A 25,430-nucleotide genomic window follows, 5' to 3' on the forward strand; every position below is an offset into this window, starting at 1 on the left:
GAGTAGCATAATAAAGTCATAGATTTCATGTACAGGACGATCTTTCTTGTACCAGGAAATGTGCTCTATTATGAATTGTTTTCCCTCTTTTAGGAATCAGTATTACTAATGCTCGTGGAAGCAGTGTTATCAACTTCAGTAAGAGCAGCTGTGAGGAGTGCCAGAGCTCATATTTTCTGCCTTTCTTAATCTTACGTGAGCAAAGAAGTCATCTTCCTCCCCTTTTAGAATGCTTCTCTTGAGGTAAATATCACACTGGTAAATTGGGTTCATCCAGGATTTTTGGTTCTCCATGAATATCTTTTTGGTATGTGCCTCTGTTCCAACTTCGTAACTTCATCATTGGTATCACTCTTGATAAGTTTTCCATATCGACAGCCCTTAAGCACAGCAGGTGTTGGATCAAGCAAGAGCTTTCTTTAGCATCTTGATTATTCTCTTAGATGTGGGCTTGGATATCGATGGATCCTGCTCAGTTTGCAGTTATGGTATGTGCTGTTTATCTTTCTGAATGCAGGACTGGATGGGTATGAAGGATGTTTAACCAGTCAAAGGGATAGCTTGCACATATTCAACGTGTTTTGTGAAAACTTGTTAATCCATAGTGAGCCCATTGGAAGAATAGGGTTACTTTAAACCTTTGCCACTATCAGCACGTGAGTGAGAGACCTTCTCATCAGGGTGTTCTTGTAAGATGCAGGTCATCCATCTTCAAATCACTGCCCTGATTTGTACTAATATTTTAAGAAAGATTTTTTTATCTGGGGAGAGGAGGGATGTTTCAGTAAAGAAGTCAGATCATCTCTTTTGGGATGTTTACCAAAAAGGCCATGCTAAGGCAATAATAGGTTCTGTACAGTGTTGAGATCCATCTGTGTCACTCTGGCTTTGGTCTGGATAGTCATAAGGTTTTCAATGGGATTGCTGTTGCTTGTGCGTGCCTTAAATGTTGTCGTGTCAGTCTTGATTCTTTAAATGCTTCTGGTACTATTTGCCTACCATCAGTAGCGAGGTGGGTTATAGAGCTCATAAATTTCACTCACTCTTATCTGACTTCGCTTTGGGATTAAGACGTTTCTAAATTTTTGTGGAGCCAGTTGAGTTTTTTGGGTGCAATACTTTCCCGCTGGAAAATATTAATTTGCCAGCGCTGAAACATTCAATGTCGCTGTGTTACTGTGCCAAAACGTTTGACAGAAACCAGGGAGAGAAGCTGGGCAGCCCGCGTGGTTTCCTGCCAGCCTGCACCCCCTTGGCTCCCTGGAAGAGCCTGGCTGCCGAAGCACTCGGACAACCCGCTGCTGACGTACAGCCTCCCCAGGCCAGCTCCCTCAGTTCCTGACTGTCCTGGTAAATCATGGGGCTGAAGAGTCTGTCTTGTGAGAAGGAGCGAGGAGAGACTGGCTTGTTCAGCCTAACAAATACAGGGCAGGAGGTGACCTGTTTTGCCAGTCATCAACATGTCAGGTAAATGCTGCAGCTGAAGAAGAGCTGTTTCAGGTGTTGGCACAGGGACAAAAAGCTTTACGTACATTTAGACTGGAAAAGGTAAAAGGAGGACAATTTTGCAAGAATCTTCAGAGGGGAGTAGTGAGTCAAAAGAAATGTTTTTTGAGATGAGACATGAGAGGTGGATGAAAGGGATTATGTGATCTGATGGGGATAACTGGGGGCTGGATGCAGTGATCCAAAATACCTCTTCTGACTTCCCCCCCACCAGCACCCTCCCTGAGACAGAGCAAGCTGGGCAAAAATGAATATTTCAGCATTTCTTCCTCTTGTGATTTTTACTACTTAAGTCCTGGCTTCAGATGATTTCCCTTTCTCCTCATTCTGCCCACAGAGGAAGAGAAATGGAGTTTTCACAGAGGCAGGATTACATTTTACAGCCTGATCTAAACCCCAGTGACATTGGGAAGGGTCTGTCTCTCTCTCTAGGCCATTTTTGTTCTACGTTGTTCGGTTACATCCAGTTTCCCTATTTAACAGTACGAGGCCAAGAATGGAAATAATGGGCAGCTTTGCTCCGCAGCACAACTTCTAGGTGGTTAATACTCCTAGGTAATGTATATTCCTCCACATCCCAACTTTCTTTAGGCTCTTAAAATTTGATATTGAAGCTTCTGTTACACCTGTGTTTTAGTCTGTGGTCATGCAATTACTTTTTTAACTCCAACATAAATTCACAATGCTGCGGATAGCTCTCCAGCATATCCCTATGCCTGACTTCTTGTTCCCACCCTCCAACTTTTGCCTCTGTGACATTTGTCTGGCTATGCGGTCAGACAAGCCGGGGCACTATCTGGCTGAAAAAGGACTCGAAGGAGAAAAGGTTGGTTTCTGCTGGACTTGTTTCCCCGTCCTGCCTCATTGTGCAACTGTGCGAATGCCCAAAGGCAAAGGATAGTAATGACTGTAGGAAGGCAGAGGTGTGGAGGATGGACTACGCTGTTCAGCGGTGACCTGGGTTTATCTTGTGACCTTAACAGCAGCTGAGTTGCAATGATGAAGGCACGCAAGGCAGAAGGGATGCCAGAAATGGAGGCAGAGCTTGCCTTTTCCTTGTCGACAACGGAGCTATTTGTAACGCAAGATGCTGACTCCCGCCGGGGAGACGGGACATTCTGGCCCTACGCAGGGTGCTTGCTACTCAGTAGGTCAAGCTGTTGTGATTTGTGGCTAAGCAGAAAGGCACTGTTAGCACAGCAATCGGGATTTCTGTTGAGAAAAAGCATTAAGGGACTATATTAAGGAAGAACTATTCTTTGACTTAAAAGTAGGTGTCAGATGATCAGCTAGGAGAGCTGTGGTTATCTGCTTCTTTTCTTGGGACTAGAAACTGAGGCCCTGTAATGCAAGGTTTGTCTAATGCAGGTATAAGTACTTTATAAGAAAATCCTGATGGGTTCTGCTGTTTGTGTGGTGCTGAAAGAGTTAAGAGGAAACTCTTCATCTCTGCTCAGCCTAGCAGCATCCAGTTCAAAAGATAAAAGCACTCCTCAGCAGGAACAGGCTGCGAAATGTATTTGAAAATAAATTCTTTAATGCCAATTGTCATTACGAATTTATTTTCAAATACGTTTTGCAGTTTGCTCATGCTGAGAGGTCCTTTTATCTTTGTAACTTCCAGACTATGGGGCTGAACAAAATAGGTAGCTTTCCTTTTAAATAAAGTGGAAAATATTGGAGCAAGATTATATCTGTCACAGATTATAAAATTTATATGTATTTCTCATCAAACCCAAATTCCCCAGGGACGCTCAGATTCGCATGAGGTCTCAGAGTCCTGGATTTTGTGCCTCGGTATGTGATTGCTTTAGTGGAAGACCGTGCTGTTTGCATTTGCTCTGCTGACACTCGGCTACACTTGGTCGCATGTACATAAAAGACAGTCTAAAGCTGTTTATAAGGATGATACTTTAGGTACCACGATGAGTCAATGTGTCATGGCTGAGCCCTGACACTTAGGTTCAAACTTGGCAGTCCTGGCTACATGCGTTATGATTTGTTAGCAACCTCTTGAGTAGGAACTAAGTACCGTAGCTAGCTGTAGCTTGCACTCAGAGGCGGAGTGTAGTTTGTGTATTTCCCTGACTTCTACCATTTTTTGGACAGCATCAATTACTTAACATGCTTAAAGTCCTGTGAATCCTGTCTGTGCTGGAAAATTATGAATCCCTTTTTTCCTTTTTTCCTTTCTCAGAAGTACCTTCCTCAGAAGGGGAATGTAAAACACTAGACATTTTCAACAAATTTGTAGAACGAATGAATGCTGAAGCAAAAATTGCGCACATTCTGGAGGGTCCCAGCCTAGCAGCTTTGCCTGCTTCCCTGACGTCGGTAGGACATCTGGAGTCCCCCATGAAGTCAGGTTTGTCACGCAAATGTTTAGTCGGCTAAGCTCTTAGATTTATTTTTTAACATTTTTTTTTTTCCTTGCAGCTCTACAGGAAGACTTTCTTGTCTATACTCAGACCTGTTCTTTTTGGGCCAAAACATGGATACTATTCTAGTTTTACTGAACGTTTTCCTAACATGGCTAGAGGGGGATTTGTTACATAATTTGCCACAATCACGCTCAAAGAAAATTCTTGGAACTTGAAAAATGTATTGGGAAATATCCCTGAACGCGAACAAAACAAAGGGGAATAAGGGCTTCAGGATCTGACTCCCTGACAGGTCCTGATTATGTGTTAATGGCACCACTATTTTAACAGAAAAGGACACTTAAGTCGGGCAAACAGGACAGTAGGGGCACTATTAATTTGTGTCTATGAACGAATGCTTTACAAATGTCACTTCCTCTACAATATCACATAGTGGGAATTATGACACCATCCCTTCAGTCTTTTTCATATTACATAAAAAAAGCTATGTATTTTTTTTCTGTTGAAATTTACAAACAATAAGGTTGTTCCAGCATTTCTGAGTGAAGTCCACCATATACACAGAACAGTCAAACAAGGATTTTATTTATTTATTTTTTTATTTATTTTATTTCTGATACTGTGCTGACCTCTAGAGAGGCTAAGCTTGGTAACCATTTAGGAACTGAAGGTTTGCACGTAGGGCTTCTTGGAGGTTTTTAATCACAGTTTGCATTCTAGTAGAGCTCTAAAAGCGCCATTTTAAATCTCCATAAAATATAGTTGGAAATAATCCTACATGATTGGTTTCACAAAATATATCCCAAGCACTTGGGCACTGTAACGGAGCTCAGGCTTTGGTCTGATAGCATGTTCGTAAGCAGATACAACAAGAAGGTGCTCCCAAAAGGGACAGTCTTGCTTCCCCTGTTTCCTATCATGACAGGCATGTTTCTACCCTTGCTTTAGTGCAAGGCTGCCCGATCCTCTATTGAAACTGTTCAGGGAACTGCCAGTGCCAACGAGATGGTGGGAGCACACAGGCAGGACACAGAGGCTGTATCCGTCAAAAGGGGCGGCAGCCAGCCATGAAGTTGCTGTAGCTGCACTGTCAAATTGCACCTCCATCGAGCAAACGTGAGCGAGGGGTAGGTTTCAGGTTAAGACTGTTTTCTTGCTCTTGTTGAGTTGCATTCAACACCATAGACATGCTGCTTGTATAGAGTTGCCCTTTACAAACAGCAGCTCTAGACCCATGTGGATCAGAGGCCTTGTATATGGGAAACACAGTTTTTAGGGGCTTTCTGGAGACAAATTCTGTAATTAATATCTAAAAAAAGATAAGTGTTCATGTGATATCCTGGGACGGTTGTAGTTCTTACCTGATTTGTAAGTATCTGATTTATTCAAAGCAGTGGAGACTTTCTATCCTTCCCCTTTCAGGTTTATTAGAAACTGTTTTGACTGTGGTTTTTTTGGTCTCCAGTTCATTCCCTTTTTGGCTCTCCAGAAGGTGCCCAAATCCCAGGCTTTACCCTTGCTGTCACTATCCTTTTGAAAGACAATCTCATGGTTATGTGGGCAGAACTAAGCAATGTGAATCAGTTGAACTTTACTCTGTTCTCAAGTCGGAGAGTCACTGGTACGTCTGTTGTATCCATCTTTTGATTTCACCTGCTGGCGGTCCAGGGAAGTGAGAGATTGGCTGAGGGTTTGGAGGAGAAATTTGCATCAGAATTGGGAAAAATGTCAAAGAAAAGGATATGGATGGGCAAAGAAAAGACCTCCACCCCCAGAAAAATAATCTGTGTCCCTATCTCAGAAACGACTGAGGCAGGGACAGGTTGGAGGTAACCTGGAAGAGCTGAACTGGATGGTGAGAGACCCCAGGTAGGAGGTCTGTGAACTGGATTAGCACCCAGGGCAGAACCCAGAACTCCTACCTTTGACTTCTGGAAATGGCTGAGAACCTCACGTTCTCATCCTCCTGTAGCGCTAGCAGGAGGTGATTCCTTACTGCTGCTCTCTCCCTCGGGTAGCTCAAGTGAAGAGTGGCTTGTGGGGCACCTGAATTTCATGCTCTTATAGGCGCTGGTATGATGCTGCGTAAGGAAGCTTTGGCATTTTTGGCTTGCTCATTTTGTAGGAAACTTATAAACAGAAAATTGTGTTCATAGAACATTAATATGTCTGCAAAGTCAAAAGTTATGAGATCTCAGAATTTATCCTTGCAACTTTACTTTGACTCCTGATTGTAATGCTATCATTTAAATACACGATACATGTAATTTTTACTGTGGCATACCAGCCTCATTTGTTGCATGATGTGAAGGGGAGGGGGGTGAATAATAATTTTGTTGTTTGCAACCTGTATGAAATTTGTTTAATTTGTTGCAGCAATTGGCAGGAACATAAGGAAAACAAAGATTTGGTGTCATGACTACACAGATGAATCTTTCTTGAAAACAAAGGTTCTTTCCTGGCCTCTGCCAAAGGTGCCTTTGAGGGCTGATCCGCAGAAAGCCCTCAAATGCACAGAAAGCGCATTTAAAGAAGCGCTTGAATTGACAGGGGTCTGTGCTTTGTGTCCAGTACTCACCACTCTGGATCTCTGTGATTACTTGTACATTTTCAACACCTCCCTATATCTCAGCTGTGGAACTGAGAGATGAACATGCACGTTGCAAGTATTTTAGGTAAGTTCATGATGTGCTGGAGGACTCCCACAAAGGAGTGATGAGTACTATAGAAAAGGCTGTTAGGATTCATAATTCTGTGCTTAGATCAGCAGGGGGAAAGATTTACTTTTAATAGCACAAACTGAATAATAATAGCTATTCTATAGTTCAGCAGTCCACCACAGGCTCTGGATGAAGCAGGGCACTTAGGTTACATAGGCATGTGGCTCAAAGGACCTGTATAAACATTGCCCAGGAAAATCATAGATCTGCCGCTTCCTAAAGATGGAATAGTTGACTGTGCAATGTCCACAGTAATATTTGAATGTAATTTTATGTGTATGATAGACATAACGATAGATGTCCAGATGTATGACAGATGTCCAGAAGCATTCCCACAAGCTGGTTTTAAAGCTGAAAGGCACAAAACACAGAGATGATGAAGAAAAATGGGAGTTGGAGAGGTTGTCTGCTTTGTCATTTGCTATACCATGTACTGTTGAAGTGACTTCCTCATTTCACCCATTAGGGAAAAAGCTTTCTATTGAAATGAGTAGATAGCTGCCTATGGGGGAAATAAAAGAGATGGTAAAGAGTGAATATCTCGGTTCTAAATGCTAAGTCATACTCCTACCTCAAAGCCTGACTCTCTGAGGTGACCAGTGGTATTGAAACACAGCTCAGAGGAGATGGCCTGGCCTGGGTGTCCCAAAGGGCTTTCAGCAGGGTGGCAGAAAGCAGCAGAGTGGCTAGGAACAGTTTCGGGGACCGAGTCTCAAGATTTTGTGTGGTTAGTAGAATTGATGCAGGCCACCTTAAGGGAATTAAGGGTGACTACAGGTGATTAATGTTCTGGTGAACCTTCTCCATTTCACACCTTGCCTAGGAAACTTTGCTTTTTCTCCATTACAATAGGAATTAAAGTGTAGCGCCACCAGCGAAGGGTTGAAAACAGTCAGTCCAGTCTTATTAGCTGCTATAGTGCATGCTGAGGTCCCTGGCTGAACTTGTTCTTAATGTATACAAATATGAGCAAAAGGGCTTTCTAAGTAAGGGAAACTTCTCATATCCAATGAGAGAGGCTAGGCACCTCTTCTGGGATCAGGTCTGGTGTTGAATGCTGGGTCATAGCATTACTGTACCAATACATCAACTGTAAGAAAGAGAGAGAGCACACTTTTCTTTTTTTTTTTTTTTTTTTTTTTTTTGGAAACTAGTTCAATTGCTGCAAGCAGCAGAAGGGTTTTGCAGAGCCAAGATCACAGCAGGGATGAAAGAGCTAGCCCTTATCTCTGGAATTAGAGGTACTCATCTGAGAGAAATGAAAGCGCATTTCCACATTCTATCCTGCTATTGAGATTTCTGCCCAGTGCTTTCTAATGCTGATGGCTGAAATGGAAAATGTATGTGTCTCCAAAATGTTACGTTTTGTGACTGGATATTTCTCCTGTGCCTGGGTTTTGTCCGTGGACTGAATGTGTATTCTTTGTTCCAAGTTTCTGAAACCATGAACTGAAGAACGTCTCTTGGGAATTTTAACAAATCTCATTGCTTTTTTGTGTGCCTTTATTTGCGCCACTCTGGCCCCAGAAATCATACAGTAGTTCATGGGGTTTTGTCTTTCAGTTTTCTTTGCTGTGTTGGAGGCGAATTGCTAAGTGAGTTCTGTGTTGGCTGAGGTCCAATGAAAGACGGTGGGGAAAGTCAGGTTGATGCTGACCTACTACTCCCTCAATCACAAAGAAGTCTGTTAATTAAAACCAATCCTGTTTTCACGGATACCTGATCTAGTGAGGATGGTATGTGAAGTACGTGACTGTAGGACTGCTAATTTTCTGTGTCCAGAGATTGTAACTCAGACCTTCAAAAATACCAAGATGCAGTAAAACACATTTTTTGCCTTGTTTTTAATTTTGGGGGTTTTTTTAGGGGTGGATGCTGTCAGGGTTGTTCTCACTGACTCATATACTCATCAAGACTCATAAACACTTTCTAGGATGCAGCTGTTGTGCTGGCTGCTTACTGTTTCCACCTCCCACCCCATTTGATTCCCATATCCCCATTAAATTGGCCTCCTGTTCCCCAGTGTCCTGATATCCCTGCACTCTACTGTTTTGCAGGATCCGGGTTGTTCCCACCAGTTTCTGTGTCCCATGTATGCCCTAGGTTTGCTCCTGGACTATAAAATAGGAGCCATGTTGCTGGCTGTAGGATTGCAGTGAGAGTCAGTTTTATTTCCTCTTGTGAATAATTTGAAGCAACTCTTAGCTCCTGTGGCATTGGCATCCATTTCGAATAAAGAAAAAAAGCTACAAGTTGGCTACTATTTTGTCATATTTTATAAAATAATAGATTAGAAAAAAATTTCTAAGTCACTACCTTTGTTACCAAGTTGAAGCAATGACATTGCTATGATGCTCTGGGGCCACGACAGCCCTTGTGCTGTGGACGCAGATGGTGGTAGACGCTACTTGATGGCTTGGCCTGTGTCTTTTGATGATGATGGGTATATAGGGCATAAAAGACGGCAAAGTCTTCCCAGATCTCCAGCTTTCTGTTGTCCCAGTGCCCTGCTCTACCCTGCTGAAGTAAATGAGGAAAGAGCAGAAAGAGGTCTCTAAGCAACAGAGGACATAGCCACAGACCAGTGGGGACCAGGAGGTGGTAGTGGTGGTGATGATGGTGGGAGTGGAGGAGAGAAGCATGGGAAATTAGGAATTATTGGTAAGGGTTGTTGTAGGAGGGTACGACAGAAGAAATGAAGAAAGTAAGTGTTACAAGGACAGTATAGGAATAAGTGAGAGCCCACCTGGGGGCAGGTGTGGGAATGGACATCACCGCTAATAGCTGCAGGGAAGTAGGAGGATATGTGCAGAGATTAGGAAGGAATAACAACCTATCCCTGGCACATGTTCTCACAGCTGATGGGAACCTTGCAAGGAATAAGGGACAGCTGAACAGCTCTTCTTGCAGCTAATAGGGCCTTTTTCCAGCCTGAAGATTTTTGCCAGCAACCCCCCACCATACTGTATTCTTGAATGAGGTTTTCATGGGTGTGACAGAATGGAGCTCCTGTGTTTCTCTCAGGAATAATGATGATAAAAACCCTGAGTGGTAACAACCTGATGAATATGGTATGAGATTTTCCCATGTCAGTGCCTTGGCCATTTGTGGGGAAGGGCAGGAGGAAAGCAGTACAATAGCTTCCCAGAGAGGTGATGAGGGACAGGTATTGGTTTTGAAAGCCTTGTTTCTTGTCACAAACTCAGTTTGGTCAGAAGTCGGAGTTATCACCAGAGAGGACTACTGAATATTAAGAATTGCTTTGATTCCTGTTGCGAGGTGTGTATTACCAGGCATTGCCAGCAAACAGGCTGGCCTGAGATACGGATGGAGGCAGACGTTCTGAGAGAAAGCAAATGCAGATTGACCTCTCAGATTTTCTCTGTGGGAGAGTTAAACATGTGCCTGATGCCTCTTTAGTTTGTTCTATTGTTTTGCATAGGATTTTTTTGTAAATACTGTGTGTCACAGAGCTTGTCAAAGGGTTGAAGCTGTCATTGCTCTGGAGGGAGCCAACTGCAGATTCCACGTGTCCCAGGCAGATACTCTAAAACATGGGAGGACTGCAGCCCAATGCCCTAGTGAAGGCTGGTAGCATCGTGCAACTCTGCTCCAAGGAAAGATGAACACAAAGACTTACTAAAGGTAAATTAGAGGGTACTGGAAAAGACTGAAAACTTTTTTTGGTTTCTCAAAAACAGTCTGTTGTAAGCTTGAAGTAGCTGTGTTCTAGCGGATGGTTTTTTATGACCCCTTCTGCGACTGGCCTCAATTTAAGGGCTGTGGCTCTGCTAAGAGCACTGAGCTTGTTCCCAAGAAGCCCATGCTCTGTTCCTGGCTTTCCATCCAGTCTGCTGTTTGGCATTAGGCAGCTCACTGTCCTTCTGTTTTTCCTCATACCCTTTACACATCTCATCTCTTAGAATGACAAACCTGTTGGGACTGGCGCTCTTTCTTTCGATGTGGCTGCAGAGCACCTAGGGCAGGGGGGCATCTGGCATCAGCCAGGGCTTTTTGAGTTGGTGGTTCCCAATCTGAGGTCTGAGGGCCTGCAGGTGGGTCTGGGAGCCCACTGCAAATGGCCTGTGGATCTCATAGGCCCTGAATGTTGACAGGGCTGATTACTATTTGCTAATCTGCAGGGAAAAAAAAGCCAGGCAATAGTTTGTCTAGGTGAATGCTGTCTTGTGGGCAGTAGCAACACAAGAAGGCAAAGGCCTGCTATATATCTGAAAGAACAGTGTATGATTCTCTGATAAAGGGATGTATAGCTTTTGTCACATCCTCGTTGCTAAATTTAAACTATTTACTTCAAATTGGATTATTATTCCATTTAAACAAAACGCACAGTTGCGTTTATTTTCTAAAATCAGAGAGATGTGACTCTTTTTCAGGCCACAAAGCAATATGTATTATTACTATTATTTAACTTCCAACAAAACAGAGTTTTGCTTGCATTCCTATCGTATTCTGAAAAACTGAATTCCCCTTTGGCCACGATAACTGTCTGTTTCATAGTCTTATAGATGTGTTTGCACTGGGGTATTAAACTCTGGCTATATTAAAGGAAAGTCTTCGCTTGGAGCAGGTTTCCGCCTGAAAAGGTTGTTCTCTTTAAGAAATGTAAATTACTCAAAGCTGCAGTTTCAGTTTCTAGCAGTCCCACCTGCCACTCAGGAAGTGTCTGTTTTCAGAAGGAATTCCTACGGGGAAAGAAATTCCCCACAGATTAGGGAGGATTTTTCATGTAAGACTATTTTGATTTGTATAAGGGACTAAAAGGGCTATTTTTCATGTCACTGGAGAACTTCCAGCTAAAGAGATATTTTTCTTTTTGAGCTACTTAACTTGAAGGCATTCTTGTTGAGGAGTTCCCAGGAATTGTCACAACTAAGTCTGTTAATGATGTAATTCTCCAAAACTTTCATTTAGAAAGCAAGAAAAATAAAGAAGCTAGAGCAAACCCTCACCCTTGTGCCTGGGACATCTATTATCTTAAATATATGACTTAAACCCCAACATCTCAGTGGCAGCTCCCGTTATCTCTAGCAGGTCTGTGGGGCAGGTGCAGCAGGACGTGCTGCCCAAAGCCCGGATCCCCGCAGCGCATGCGGCAGGGGGACTGTCGGACTATGACAGCACGTAGAGGCTCTCTCCCTGATCGGTTTTCTAGTTGAAAACACCTTTCAATTGCATTGGAAAAAATAAAACCGGTTTGGCCTTTGGAAAATATGCTTCAATCAAAATCCAGAAGAGGGAGCCCTCCATCAAAATAAGGCTCTGAACTGGCTCCCGACCAAGATTAACAGAAGTTTCCACTTTCTCTTCCACCTGCTTATAAATCACTCGGTGGAATTTCTTGCCTGTCTTGCCTATTCTTTAAAGACTAACAGCTCACAGTTTCTAGCTTTAAACAATATCATTCAAGAGCTGACATGCATGTGTGAGATTTTTTTAAAACTCTGGCTGGACATATCAGATATGGAACTCAGTCCCTATAAAAGAAGGGCTTCCATTATCCTGCAAAGCAAAACATCTTTTTGTCCCATGCTCAGTATATCACACCGCAAGTTCTGATTTTCACTCACAGCAAAGCCTTCCTAAGCTTTAAGGAAACCTGCAGCCATCAACCTTGTTCTTGCTTGGCTGAAGTCAGTGAAGTTTGCTGTTGTCTTTGATGGCACAAGGAGCAGGCCCTTTAGTATAATAGACTGTGTTTATACAGGAATCTCCCTCGGATCCGCACGATGAGTAATTAGCTCTGAGCAAGAACCAATATCTGTAGTATATCGAAGCCAAATGACCTTTTCGGATATTGTGCATGCTATTTGTAATGTCTGCTGTGCTCACTTTTTAACCTACCCATAACAGCCCCAAATGTCCAGAAGTGCTGATTGCCTTAGTTGCATCAGTTTCCAGCTGCTGAGATTTTGGCGCTGGGCTGATAGTCATTTGTAGATTTCTACAGTTTACTGCTTGTCCTGTCACACCCTGGGTGTACTGGACAAGTCAGAGTAGGTTTGGGGTCCATCCCTCTGGTAACCAACTGAGAGTCCTCTGTCACGTTTTCACTTCTTCCCCCCCGCTCCCCCCTCCCCCCAAATGTCAAGGATAATCTGCCTTATTGTGGCTCGTTCACTCAACGGGAGTCTCAGATTTTGGCTGAGTTTCATATGCCTTCTGCCCCTTTACTTATGCAAAGTAACTTGTCATTAAAAAAAATAGTCAGTCAAAACTAAGGCAAACAGGTCTTCAATTTCTCATCTAAAATGTCTCTCTCCTGTCTTTTCTGACCCTCTCCACTGCCTCCTGTAGTCCAGGGTAAAATCTAGACTTCAAAATACCTTTATTTTGTAAACATCTAGGTATAGCAGAGAATAGCTCCAGGGTTTGTATAATTCTCCCGCATTACTACAATGCTCCTCCAGACTCAACTCCGGTGTGACTCAAAAGCATAAGTTTTGCTTAGGAACTAAATCCCTTTAGCTTCCTTGAATGCTACTGAGAGAAGATGTGACAGTGACACTGCTTGATAGGACGGGACTTGAGACAGCAGCACCAAAAGGTGCATTGTATTAGGCAGGAGCAAAAAGATCCATGACTGCAGATTCAGTGGCTGAACTCCCTGTTAAAGACACCCTGGGCAACTCTGCCTTTTTTTTTTTATTTTCTTTTTCTCTCTTCTCTTTCTCTTCTTTATGAGTTTGTGCGAAGCATTCAGCTTTTCAGATACCTTCCCAGGGCTGTTACTCTAGTTATCTGGACTATGTCCTCATCTTAATTTGTCCCTTGATGTACATTTGAATTAATACAGCTAAACATTGAATAGCCACTCTAGTCATAACTGTAAAGTGAATTTATTGAGATAGATAGTTTAAATTATGTGGTGAAGTCTAATCAAAAAAGGAAGGAATAGGCTAGATTCTTGGAAATTAAGCTTTCAATATATTTGTTATCCTGTATTATACCTATGAGGTGAATGGTAGCTGCCAGTGTTTTATGCTTACACGCAGTGGCTTGTTCATGCTGTGTTGAAGAAGACAGTAATGTAAACATATTTAGAGCACAGTATATGTATGCTTTCTTGAGCTTTAGAAAAATGCATGTGTGTTATTCCTGAGCTGTGTGCTGTGATCACCCATTTCAGAAAAGTCTTTGGAGCGTATTTTGAGAACGGCAAGCACTGTGGCTAATTGAGTAAGTTATGGCCATCCTGAGGTCTGCATGTTATCAGTGGGAAGGCAGTAGTGGAAAAGTTACTTCCCTTCTTGTCCCCCTGCCAAAACACAAGGTTAGACTGGCAAATTGCCTTCCCCATGGGTCTGAGTGCTGGAAGGTGAGATAAGGCTGTGAGATTTCTTTCTGTTGGAAGGTGAAAGTGTTTTGGTAGATTAGATACCTTCCTGCTGCTGGAAGGAGAGCTTGAACGGGAACACCAGCGCCCTGAACCTGTGTTCCTGTTGAGGACGCTTGCTGCCAGCCAGGAGGCAGACAGGCGGCGGACAACGTGATGACTTACAAGCCAGTCCACAAGCAGTGCTCTGCCTTGCAGGCCACAGCAGTGTAATAAGAAAGGCTACAGATCCATTATTTTCGCACTGACATTTGTTTTCTTTTTTTTTAATAAAACAGTGTAATTAAAAAAGATCCTAAATCAAATCAGTTCTATAACAGAGCTCATGGGCTGACTGCAGTTAATGCCCTTAAAATAACCCAGTAATAAATGCAAAAGTCTCCTACTGCCCAAAGACAACCAGTTAACTTCCTTTTATGAAACTGTAGGTCTTTTTATTAGGCTACAAAACTGTTTCAAACAAATGAAAACCAAATGTGTAAAAAATGTGAGTGTTTTTCTTTAAACTCGTACCAAAATAGCGTAAGCCACAGGGCTCTTCAAGCGACGCTCTGCCTCAGTCTCTCCTACAGGCTGGTTTGTGCTTTTGAGAGTGAATACAGGGCTCATCTATTGAGCAAAGCGCTGCATCGTGCTGTTAGATAGAGGATCTATACAGTAACTGCACTGGAGAGATTAAGCAGCCATTCAGTGTGGAACTATTCAGAGTAGCAAACCCCGAGATATGCAAAGCATTATGCAACTCAGATTGGCACATGTTGTGTTCTCCAGCCCAAAATAGTTGCTATTGTGGAGACAGGCTATTTTAATATTCACATGCAAAAGCTTTCAACATGTACTGAACCTATGTCTTGTAATATTATTCATTCTAGTACTAAACAGACATGACGCCAAAACCAGCCCTGCTATAAATGAGTGCATCTCCTATTGAGATCAATAAGAATTGCACTTGCTTACACCAGGGCTGAATTTTTGCCTATAAATTACAAACAGTTCCACTGTGGATGGAAAATATATTAACCTTCTGTGAACATAAACCTCAGTGTGTCTTCTGTAGGATTTTGCTTTTCAGTGATTACTTCCTAACTGGAGAACAATTACATTTCAAGTGGGAAATGTTTTAGCAACAGATCTTTGTGTACCGCCTGAACATGCTTGTGTCTTGGCCTTGGAGAAAACAATTCATGTGTAATGATCATAGTCTGGGCACTTAGGTCTTGAATTCTGATAAACTCCTTGTAAAGACTAAAGGCCAGGCTGTTTTGGCCAAGAGAGCAGTAAATGAGACTGCAATAAGACATGTTACTACATGGAGCAAACCTTAATAAGCAAAATACGTAGCTTGTTTTATTTCGTGTATCAGTGAGTCTTGTCTGGTGAGTTACTGAGTCTTCCAGTTAAACACTACCTCATCTGGCTCATATTTCAGTCAAAGGCTAAATCTCTGCTTGTATATTTATCTGACCGTGCAGATAGTACCTGATGCCAAGGCCCATTAAGATACATAGGTTGTCATATCTCCCTGCGAAATGAAGGCGAATCGGGCTCCTAAATGTTCTTAGTTCCTTTGGGCTGCACCGGATTTAGGAACTGGCACATGTTAAGTGACCAACTTTTAAATTTCTGTCTGTGCCACTGCTGCCTGTGAAATTTTTGCTATATGTGCTCCACAGGGAGAGAGCTTTTGGAGGGTGAACAGCCAAATGTGTCTAGGACGTGGAAATTCCAGAGGAAACCATCTCATTCGTTATAGACATCGGGCAAGAGTCACACAACGTGTGAAAGGTCCACAGAAACTTTTTGGGTTTTTTTGGCTCCCCTTATGCTATATGTATAAACAAGCTGTGTGAGGTCCATGGCAAAAGCAAGTTGACACACAGAAGATAAGGTCCCCTATTTTAAAAATGAAAGTCATTAGAGAACAAGATATTGCATTTGAGAAAAAATGGTGATCTTGCAGTTAAATTGTGTAGAAAAGTGCATATCTTTAAAAGGTTGTACACAGATCCTTAATTTGAAATGTTTTCTGAATATTAAGTGTTTAATTGTGCACTGTCTCAATGCAGTTGCTTCTTAAAGGAGTATAGATTATATATTCCACCTAGTCTTCTATGGAATGATGTATGACATTTGGTCAAATGCATTGTGCTCTCAGGATAAATTATAAAGTACTTAAACGTATTTCATTACACATTATACTTCATCTTCAGGCAAAAATGTGTTTTGTCAAAATATTGATTTGTATTATCTGGGCACGTTGTATAAAATCCAAGACTGAATTTCATCTTAGGGAACTGTGCAATTTGTCTAACCATTCTAAGGAAAAGGACATCAAATACATATGAGCAACTGTGTTGGTGAAATGAATTTTAATCATGTTTATCATCCTTCCAGATACACTGTACAATGGGATTTGATAAATTTCACTCCCTAGACCTTAGTCTGATCGCTGATGAGATAGGAATGTTACAACGTCCCAGTGGCATCGAGCTGGATTCCTGCTCTTAATAGGGTGCTGATAATATAGACACTAGTAATTTATCTGTTACTTAAGAAAAATTAAATCTGATTCCATGAAAGGAGGAAAAACAAATAAATGAATATAGGTGAGAATTAATGTAGACACAGCCTGCAGAATAGAATTGGTGTCTAAAGGTTTTAAGGACTAAATGTAAGTATTTGAGGGATTGTTTTTTCTTTCAAAACTTGAGAGTCATGAAACATGGAGTCTCTTTTTTTTTTCTTTTTTTTTCTTTTTTTTTTTTTTCTTTTTATTTAACTTTCCTACAGATTTTCTATGTGACCTTGGAAAAGTTGAGGCTGATTCTGCGCTGGAAGTCAATGGGCCATATTCTACAAAGAGATGAGGACCAAAACTGCATCCTTCCTGTACCTCCTGTCTCTTCACCTGTAAAAAGATGGCTAACGGCGAACTCCTGCCTCCTCGGGCTGTGGCAAAGCTAAATCACCTGGTATTTGCAAAGATTCTGGTATCAAAAAATGTGGGCTGCTTCTGCTTGAATCTGCTGAGACCCTCAAGGGCAAGGGCTTTGCTCTGGTTGTGGGTTACCCACTAGAGGGCAACATCACTCCCGCACATGAAAATGATGCATACACTACTTCATCCAAAACTTGCTGAAAGCAAGAGCAATCTTTTCTTTGGCCTTTATAGCTCTGAATAAATGCAGGGGTTTTTTTTACTATATTTCAATATTAGCTGTGAAATGAAATGGCAGTGTGTTAGCACTCCCATGGCACTGTTGGCAGCTAGCCTTAGAAAAAAAAAGCTTCAAAACCTTCCAGTGCTGGCCAGAAACACAATAGCAATTTTTATTTTGTTAGTGGTTGATACAGTGCTAATATCCTTAACAGCTGTGACTATGCAGTGCTTTGAGTGTTGCATGGCTTTGGTTAATTTTTATCACTTTTATCTATTTGTCATGCGACCCAAGGACATTTGAGGTGCATGTCACGGGACCTGGAAAAAGAAAGACATCCAGTGGATCCTGAGCTCAGGGAAGTCAATGGCAGTATTTTTGATTTCATGGGGTCAGGACTCTGCCTGAGGTTTTCCCCAAAGGCACTGGCTGCCAGGGCTCTGTGGGCACTCATGAGCCTTCCTGGCCCTGACCAGCCTCTACTCTCTGCCCATGGGCCCAGAAGCCCCGTTTCAGCTCAGCACGCTTGGCACCCAGGGGTTGCCCGACCTACACTGTGGGCATGTCTATCTCTGACCTTGCCTCCTGGACGGACCCATGTTGTAGTCCTGTCTCTAGTCCTACCTCTGGCCTTTGTCTGCTGGATGGACCTTGGACCTGGCTGATTACTTTGCCTTGTCTGAGGCTGTTGATGGGACTCATTGCTATCACCACCTGGCTCTACGCCATGTTCAGACCTGGTGGGGTCTGTACCGTGTCACCTGTGCTAGGTCACACGTGGCTTCTGGCTTGTCCCCACACATGGCACAGCCCCATTCATGCTGCGCCCTGACACTGCTCCTGCAGAGACTGAATTTATGCCCTGTGAGACATCCCCAATGAGAAATTCAGTCAAACCATTTAGAGCGCTTGAAGTGAACAGGGGGGTTATCATAAATCTTTGCAGGATCACAGGTCTCTGTAATGCAAAAATGTGCAACCCTGAAAATACAAATATTTGTATACAACTTAACTGATTGCTAATGCAGCTCTTGCACCCACAGGAAGCTGGCTTTTTAGATACCCACATCTACTAAAGAAATGGTTAGTCCTTGGCCTTACAGAGAACAACTTGAAAAGTGAAGAACTCTGGAGGTCAAAAGAGCAAGAGGTCAAAAGAGAAATATCCAGATAATCCCACTTGCCTTTATTGTACTTGGAATTTGGGAAATCAGGTGTGTTTTAAGCTAATTTCATGACTTATTGCAGTTTAATTCTTGATGCTTGGCTGCCCCTGATTAGCCAGGCATGGAAGATGATAGGCCGTGATATTTTTTTGTTCACTGTGAGGCAAAAGGGGCAAGCTTAAGTCAGTTTTCTATTAAGCTTTCCCCTTCAAGCATCCAAACAACAAATGCAGAGAAACACGGGTATTTAAATTTGAAATTCTGTTGGTGGGGTAACAGCTTTCCCAGTGTACTTATCTGTAGGGTGACTATTACTTCAGATTTTTTATTCTCTTTTTCTCCATTTTTTGTTTAAGAAATACAACCTTCAGAATGATTGGGAATTTCTTTTGGATGTTGCTAATACGAGATGCGAACACGCACGTAAAAATTCAAGACTGAGTAGTTGATATTTCCTTTGTGAGCCTCCGGGTCCCGTATCCGATAAGTGTCATGGGAGGGCTTTGTGGAATTCAGGTGTGTTTCTGGGTGATCCCTGCACTAGCTTTGTTTTTTGAGTTGCAGTGGGAGAAGTGTCATTGTTCAGTAGCTAGTTGCAGGGAGAAACTTGACCAGCCCCAAATGGGAACTGCAGCATTTAACAGGAACTTCAGGCTGACACGGAGGGCATGTAAAATGCCACAGGCTTGTCTGTTTGGTGTAACTAATGCTTCTTCCAGCTTCGGTAGGTGCAAGGAGGCAACAGGTTTTGTGTGGAACACGTACCGCTCTGAAGTGAAAATGGGGAATTGTTTTCTAACTGAGGTTTGGAGATAATAGGTATAACGATGTTTAAATTCCCCACTAGCACAGTTCTGAGCGTGCTGGGATCTACCAGCCCAGGTCCAGGAGCACAATTTGCCCTGTGAGGTAGGGGATGCTCTGGGTGTGCTTGCACTATATAACGTACTGCAGTACCAGGAGAGCACAGGAAGACCTAGCGTAATTACTGAGTTCAGATGAGCGTAAAACAGCCTGTGTTGGATCTCAGGCTAACGTGGCCATGCACTTTTGGAAGTAGCTGTGAGTGCAAACTAGGTCGTGTGAGGGACTATGCTGCATCAGTTCGATGTGACTGTATCAATAACAAGTGAAACTGCTAAAAAGAGGTATTCTTTCTCTTGCCCCTAGCAGACATATCTCTAAGGTTGTGCTAATACTTCAGACAGTTATTTGGTTATATTTGGCTGGGTGGCTTTGAAAAAGAGTATTTTAGTAAGGAAGGTATTATTTATTGCTGCTCTTAGGCTTGTACCTGTAGATCCCTTTTGAGACAGGCACATCCATGGTTTTCTACAGCATGGATGCTCAGTGGGTAAAGAGGAGAGTCACTGTGCCAGGAGCGCTCCTGGTGTAATCGCTGTGACACGTGGAGCAAAGCCAGCAAAAACTTGGGGTTAGGGAAGGGAGCAGGAGATCAAGGTAAGAAAATAGCTACAGTTTAGTAAGATAACAAAGTTGACAGCTCACAATTTACCTAATGAATGAAATGGGAATGCTTCTTCCTGGAAGCACATGTGCTCTGGCTCCTACTGCTGTTTGTCTCTTGCTACCTTCCTTCCCAGTTCAAATAGTAGCTCAGCATTGGTCAAAAAGGAGGGTGTTCTTCCCCAGGACGCTGCCTTTCATTGCTGTTTTGTGTGTGTGTCTTCCCCATTGCCTGTTATCCTGTTTTCATGTAGGATTAACACACAGGATGGTGATTCTGGAATGACTTGTTTTACCAATAAACTATTGTTGATGTGGCAGGGACTAATGTGATTGCATTGATTTGTAAGTTGTACTAACACTTCCAGTTGATGGCATAAATCAGTAGGTTTTACTCTTTTGGTTATCCGACTCACACGTTTCCTATTATAAACTTTTGCATAGATTTGCATAGATTGCTGAGTAGCACATACGAAATAACTTATGTTAGTCCACTGTCTTGGACTTCATAGAGTATAAGTCCGTCAAGCACAGACTGGAAGCCCTTGATTTAAAACAAAAGTGCCTTCAGAGTATGGTCTCTAACCCTCACAGAGTGGATTAATTCATGGAAATGTTTTTAAAAAAAGGTACTATTTTACAGGAAGGTAAGTATATTTTTCCAGTAGATTTAATTGTCAAGATGTTTTTAGAGAAAATGAGCCCTTGCCACTACTAATGAGTAAGGCAGCTGAAATTCCTCTATACCCATGACTTTAATTAATGTTCAGCTTTTCAAAGGGTTATGGCAGTAACAGTGTGCAAAGTATTTCTGTAAATTGTAGGAGGGTTAGAGAGTAAATTGTTTGGGCCTGCCAGTCCGTGGAGAAGTTGTAAATTATTTGTAATAAGGGGACTGTTTTCTGCTTCTGAAGTTGTTGCTATAAAAAACATACGGTATGGATGCCACATGCTACTAAGGCGCTCTATCACTATTTTGTATGGTTGATGTCTGTAAAACATCTAAGAGGGACCTTCTGGTGATGATATCCTGAACACAAACCAGCACAGCACCGAGCCGTAAGATTGCGGGTAGCCCACAATCTTTAGTTCTCTGGAGTGAAAACTGCTCAGTAAAATTTTTCTTACACTTAACGCTGTCTTTAATTGACAGCATTATCAACGGCATCATATCTACTTGGTATTTCTATCATATGCATGAAGTCCATTATCCAGGAGTGTTGTGCTCAACTATCACAGTACTCAAGTCCGTCTGGCATAACACATGGATTTCCTTTAATCAATTCTATCTGAATGATAGCTAGCTCCTTCCTCAGTATTTTTTTATAAACCACATATTTTCTTTTTCCCATTAGGAGATTGTTTCCAGCAAGTGTTGATAGTATCAGTAAGGCTGTAGTTACGCTCATAAATGAACAAGTCTTTCTTGTCTGTCTTTCTTTCTTTCTTTCTTTTTTTTCCTTCCTTTTTTTTTTGGTGTTTTACTGCAGAGGCCAGCCCAGCACCATGCAGATATAGGCAGTGAAATTATTTTATACTCTTTTTACATTTTGATGTCTTGACTAATATGGCTCAAACCCATGATTTTTGGGCCTGTTCTTTTTTGTAACCTTTGCCTTTTGTTTAGTCGAATGGGTCAGTCCAGAAGAAGTACGATATTCTTCCTGTTTCATAAAATCCTCAACCTTACAGCTCCTTTCTAGTTTGTAGCTGACTCTTCAGGTATTTCTGCCTTCTGTTGTCTTCTGCTTGCAGTACCAAAATGGTTTCCGAGAAGATCAGATGAATACTGCTCTTCTTTAGCATCTGTCCAACTCTTACATAGAAATTTCATCTAAAGGAAAGTGCCAGAATGCTAATTCATATTGTCAGAGACATTGTTCCAGTACTCAGAAATAGACTCTGATATGCCATTCAAGACTGCTATAGCATAAAGCTTGGGGCACAGATAAAGAGAGATCCTCATCTAAGACACTGGGAGGAAAAGAAAGGAAGAAAGAAAAAACAAACTTAGGAAAAAAAAAAGTGGCAGATCCTGAGGCAGCTTGAATAATATTTGAGATGGAGATAGATTTTTATCAGTGTGGTAAAATAAGTCAGTGTTAAAATTAATCTGTGAAGAAGCAAATTATTTATTATAACACTTATTAGGCTTTTAATGAATTTTGAATAAATATACTTGAATTTTTTTCAAATAGTCTAGAAAGATTCAAAGATGTGGATGCAAAACGTCCACAGAGCTGGGCAATACTTCCAACAGGGTGCCAGTGATATTAATTATGAGGTTGTTAGTGATGTTTTGCAACTAACATACTTCTGCAGTTCCTGTAGTCAGATATGTAAATCATTTATAACATGTGGATGCAATTTACAGTTTATTGCTATGTTTGATTGTCAGTCTTTAATTCTGCCTTACATTAAAGCCATTTCAAGCAATTGGCAACGCCAAAGTTTTCCCTGATACGAGGAACAATTTTTGCAGGCATTAGATGTTTCTGAATCAAAGACTGGCATTTCTCAAATACATATCATGTTATTGGGCCAAATCCTTGGATCTTAAGAACCCCAGATTTTGGGTGTGTTTGCAGTTGAAATTCTGCTCTGCATATATGGTTTGAAGGATTATTTGTACTTTTTCAGAATATTTCCCATTTGCTGCACAAAACGTCTGTACTGTAAACCCTGTTGAAAATGATGTGTCAGTGAAGATACCCAATTCAACCAATTTCCTCAAAGGACTTCACCTTCAGCAAAGTATAGTTCTTCTAATTCTATTTATTTTAATCTATTATTTATTACTTATTATTTAAATAAGAATATATTATTTTCCATTTATTTATTATTGAATAAATAAATTATCTATTTATTTACTGTTTAATTTTATTTATTTAATTTATTTCTCTCTAGGATTCCTACCATACTGCCTGCTTAAACATACCCTGCCATTTCATACCTGACAGGAAGGTAAAACCTAATGTAGAGTTAAACTGGCAAAGCTCCTCTGTAAAGTTCTTTCCTCAACAGTGAGCATGCTGTGTGTTTCCAGACACTTCACACTTCATAGCCATTGAGAAATGTAGCTTTTTGACAGTAGAATGGGTGAAAGGTCCATAAATGTGAAACATGAGGGTGTCTGAATGCTGCTGCGCTCCTTACCTTTCTACATTACTCACGTGTGGTGTATTGCATATGGACACGACTGCGCAGCAGGGCAGCAGGGTCCGCAGAGCAGAGCAGGCGCTGTCCCCCGTGGGTAGGGTGCATTGCGGTGCTGCCAGGGAAGCGGGGAGTGGGGATCCTCCTTTAACTCAGCCCCTCTGGGGCTCATTGCCCCACCAGCGCCCTGTGTGCCCATGTAGTGGGGCTGCATGGCACCAAATCCATGTTACAGCTGAACTCTCCTGTGCCCCATTCCTCTCCATAAGCCCAGAGATTCCTGTGCCTGATACAGAGGCATGTCCTTTTATTTCCAAGTGATTCGTGCTTGGGGAAACAGGATGAAGTGAGTCCTTTACACAGCCTCTTCCATCTCCTCAGCTCTGCTGGAGAGATTCACACAGACTGACACTTCTTAAAATCCCCGGACCTCTTGAAAAGTGTGCCTTTCATCCCTCCCTCCCGTTATCTGGCTAACATTTTGCCTCTGTCGCCCATGCCCTCTGAGCTCTTGTAACCCCAAAGAGTCTGCACAGACAGAAAGCAGAGTGTGGGCAGAAGACAAGAGCTTTGTGTTCCCCTCGGCTGCCCCGTGGGTGTTGCCACTGAGCCCTCCTGTGCTTCCCTGCCAGCCTTATGCCTGCTCAGTTTGCTGTGAAATCCGCGGAGAGTAAACAATAAACTAGCACAACTTTTGTCATCTTGTGAGTGATTGGGGTTTAGCCTCGAGCGTGTAAAGCAGAATATGACTTCCAGCAAGTGAGACAAGGAAACAGAATGGAGACCGGGCAGGACACGAGCGCTGGGCTTCACTCCTCGGCCTTGTGGTGAAGTGGAGGCTGATGTGCAGGCAGGGGCTGAGGATGTACCCAATGAATGGGTATTTTGTTCTTCATGACTTTTCCTGAAGGATTTCTTTCCCAGCAGCAGAGATCAGCTCAGAGTTATGCAAAGTTGAGGGGAAAATAATGTAGCAAGGTTTGAGGCGCAGCTGGAGCTTCAAAACATCTGTGTGCATAACTTCAGACCTCTCTGAAGGACTGGAGTCCTGCCTAGGAAAAAAATTCTCTCTTTTAAAAATGCCTGTAGAGAGGTAGTCATTGCTCATATTTGCTGCTGAAGCACCCCTGCATTTTGCATTAGGAGGACATTTGCAAGGACTAAGAGGCAAGATGTACAGGAGAAAATTGACACCCAAGAAAAGAATAACTATTGCGTTTTGCAGCTTGCAGAGGAACAAGTGTTAGATAAATGCGTATGACAAACAGACCCTGTTTGATCTCTCTAAGAAGATTTGACAAGTCAGACACACAGGAGCCATAAATTACCTGTAATGGCAAAAATTACATCAGTTATAACCTTTTAAGCAGTTGTGCCTCATACAGCATCAATTCAGAGATAGTAATCTAAGGAGAACCAGTCTCTATACACGTTTCCCTTGTAATATACAGCTACAAGAGTAAGCTGCGTATGATTTTCATAAAACGTGATAAAAATCTAACGGTACTAGGCTGCACACCGTAAACCTGTGCAGATAACTGGCTCAGACTCTAACTGATAAACATACTGGGCCAGGAAAACCATTTTTTACTTTAAAAAAGAAATGGAAGTATGATTGAGATGTCATGGTGTGGGGGTACTGCATGGGGAAGATTCCCATAATCAGTCATCAGCCCGTTTCAAAGACAAGCTGTGGAGCTGGAGGGGGGGGGGAGCGGCTGCCAAATGCTGCAGAGCAGCATGGGGGGTGCTGTGCTCTTTGCACCCATGAGACCTCCTGTGCCGCCTTTAGAGGATTTCCCTAGGGGAGTTGCTTTGCTTTGGTGCCTGGCTTGCAAGTTGTTAAAGAAGGCAGGGTGGGAGGGCAGGGAGACACCTCCAGCAGATGCTGCAGTTAGCACCTGGGCACCAGGCTGACCGCTGGCACCCGAGGAGCTGGCTGGTGCAGCACAGAGCTGCATATGGCATCCGTGCCAGCAGGGCGTGACAGCGCAGGTCCTATAGCAATGACCTCTGCTAGGGGCTTGTTTCTCCCCTAATGGCAGAACTTGATTTTCCCCTGGGGCCCAGGAACAGCACGTAGGAAAGACACTTTCCACCCTCTGCATGGCCTTGCTTGTGCTCAAGCGGCTGCTCTTGGGGCTGGAGGAAAGACTTCCAGGCCTGGCTTCGCTTTTAAGCAGTCCCTGTGCACATCTCCTGCTCGCACGGCACGATCTCGGCGGGTTGCCTCGGCTGGGAAGGGAGGCGATTTGGCAGTCAGAGGATGAAGACAAGCTGATTTCGGTGCTGGTACCAGGCAGCCTTGCAGTCCCAGCAGAGAGGGCTGCTGGGGTTGTGGCTTGGAGCATCTTCTTTTAGTTCGATGGTCATTTTAATTCACTTTTGATTACTGCCTGTTACTTCAGTCCTAAAGGCCAAAATTCTTGCAAGGCTGCTTTCCCAGCAACTTCCCCCATGAGTTGAATCACACTAGGGAAAGCTGCCGCATGGGGTTTTTTTTTTCCCCCTCTCAAAAATAA

This window comes from Platalea leucorodia (genome assembly GCF_965183815.1).
Source record: "Platalea leucorodia genome assembly, chromosome: 1".
NCBI classification, from domain to species: Eukaryota; Metazoa; Chordata; class Aves; order Pelecaniformes; family Threskiornithidae; genus Platalea; species Platalea leucorodia.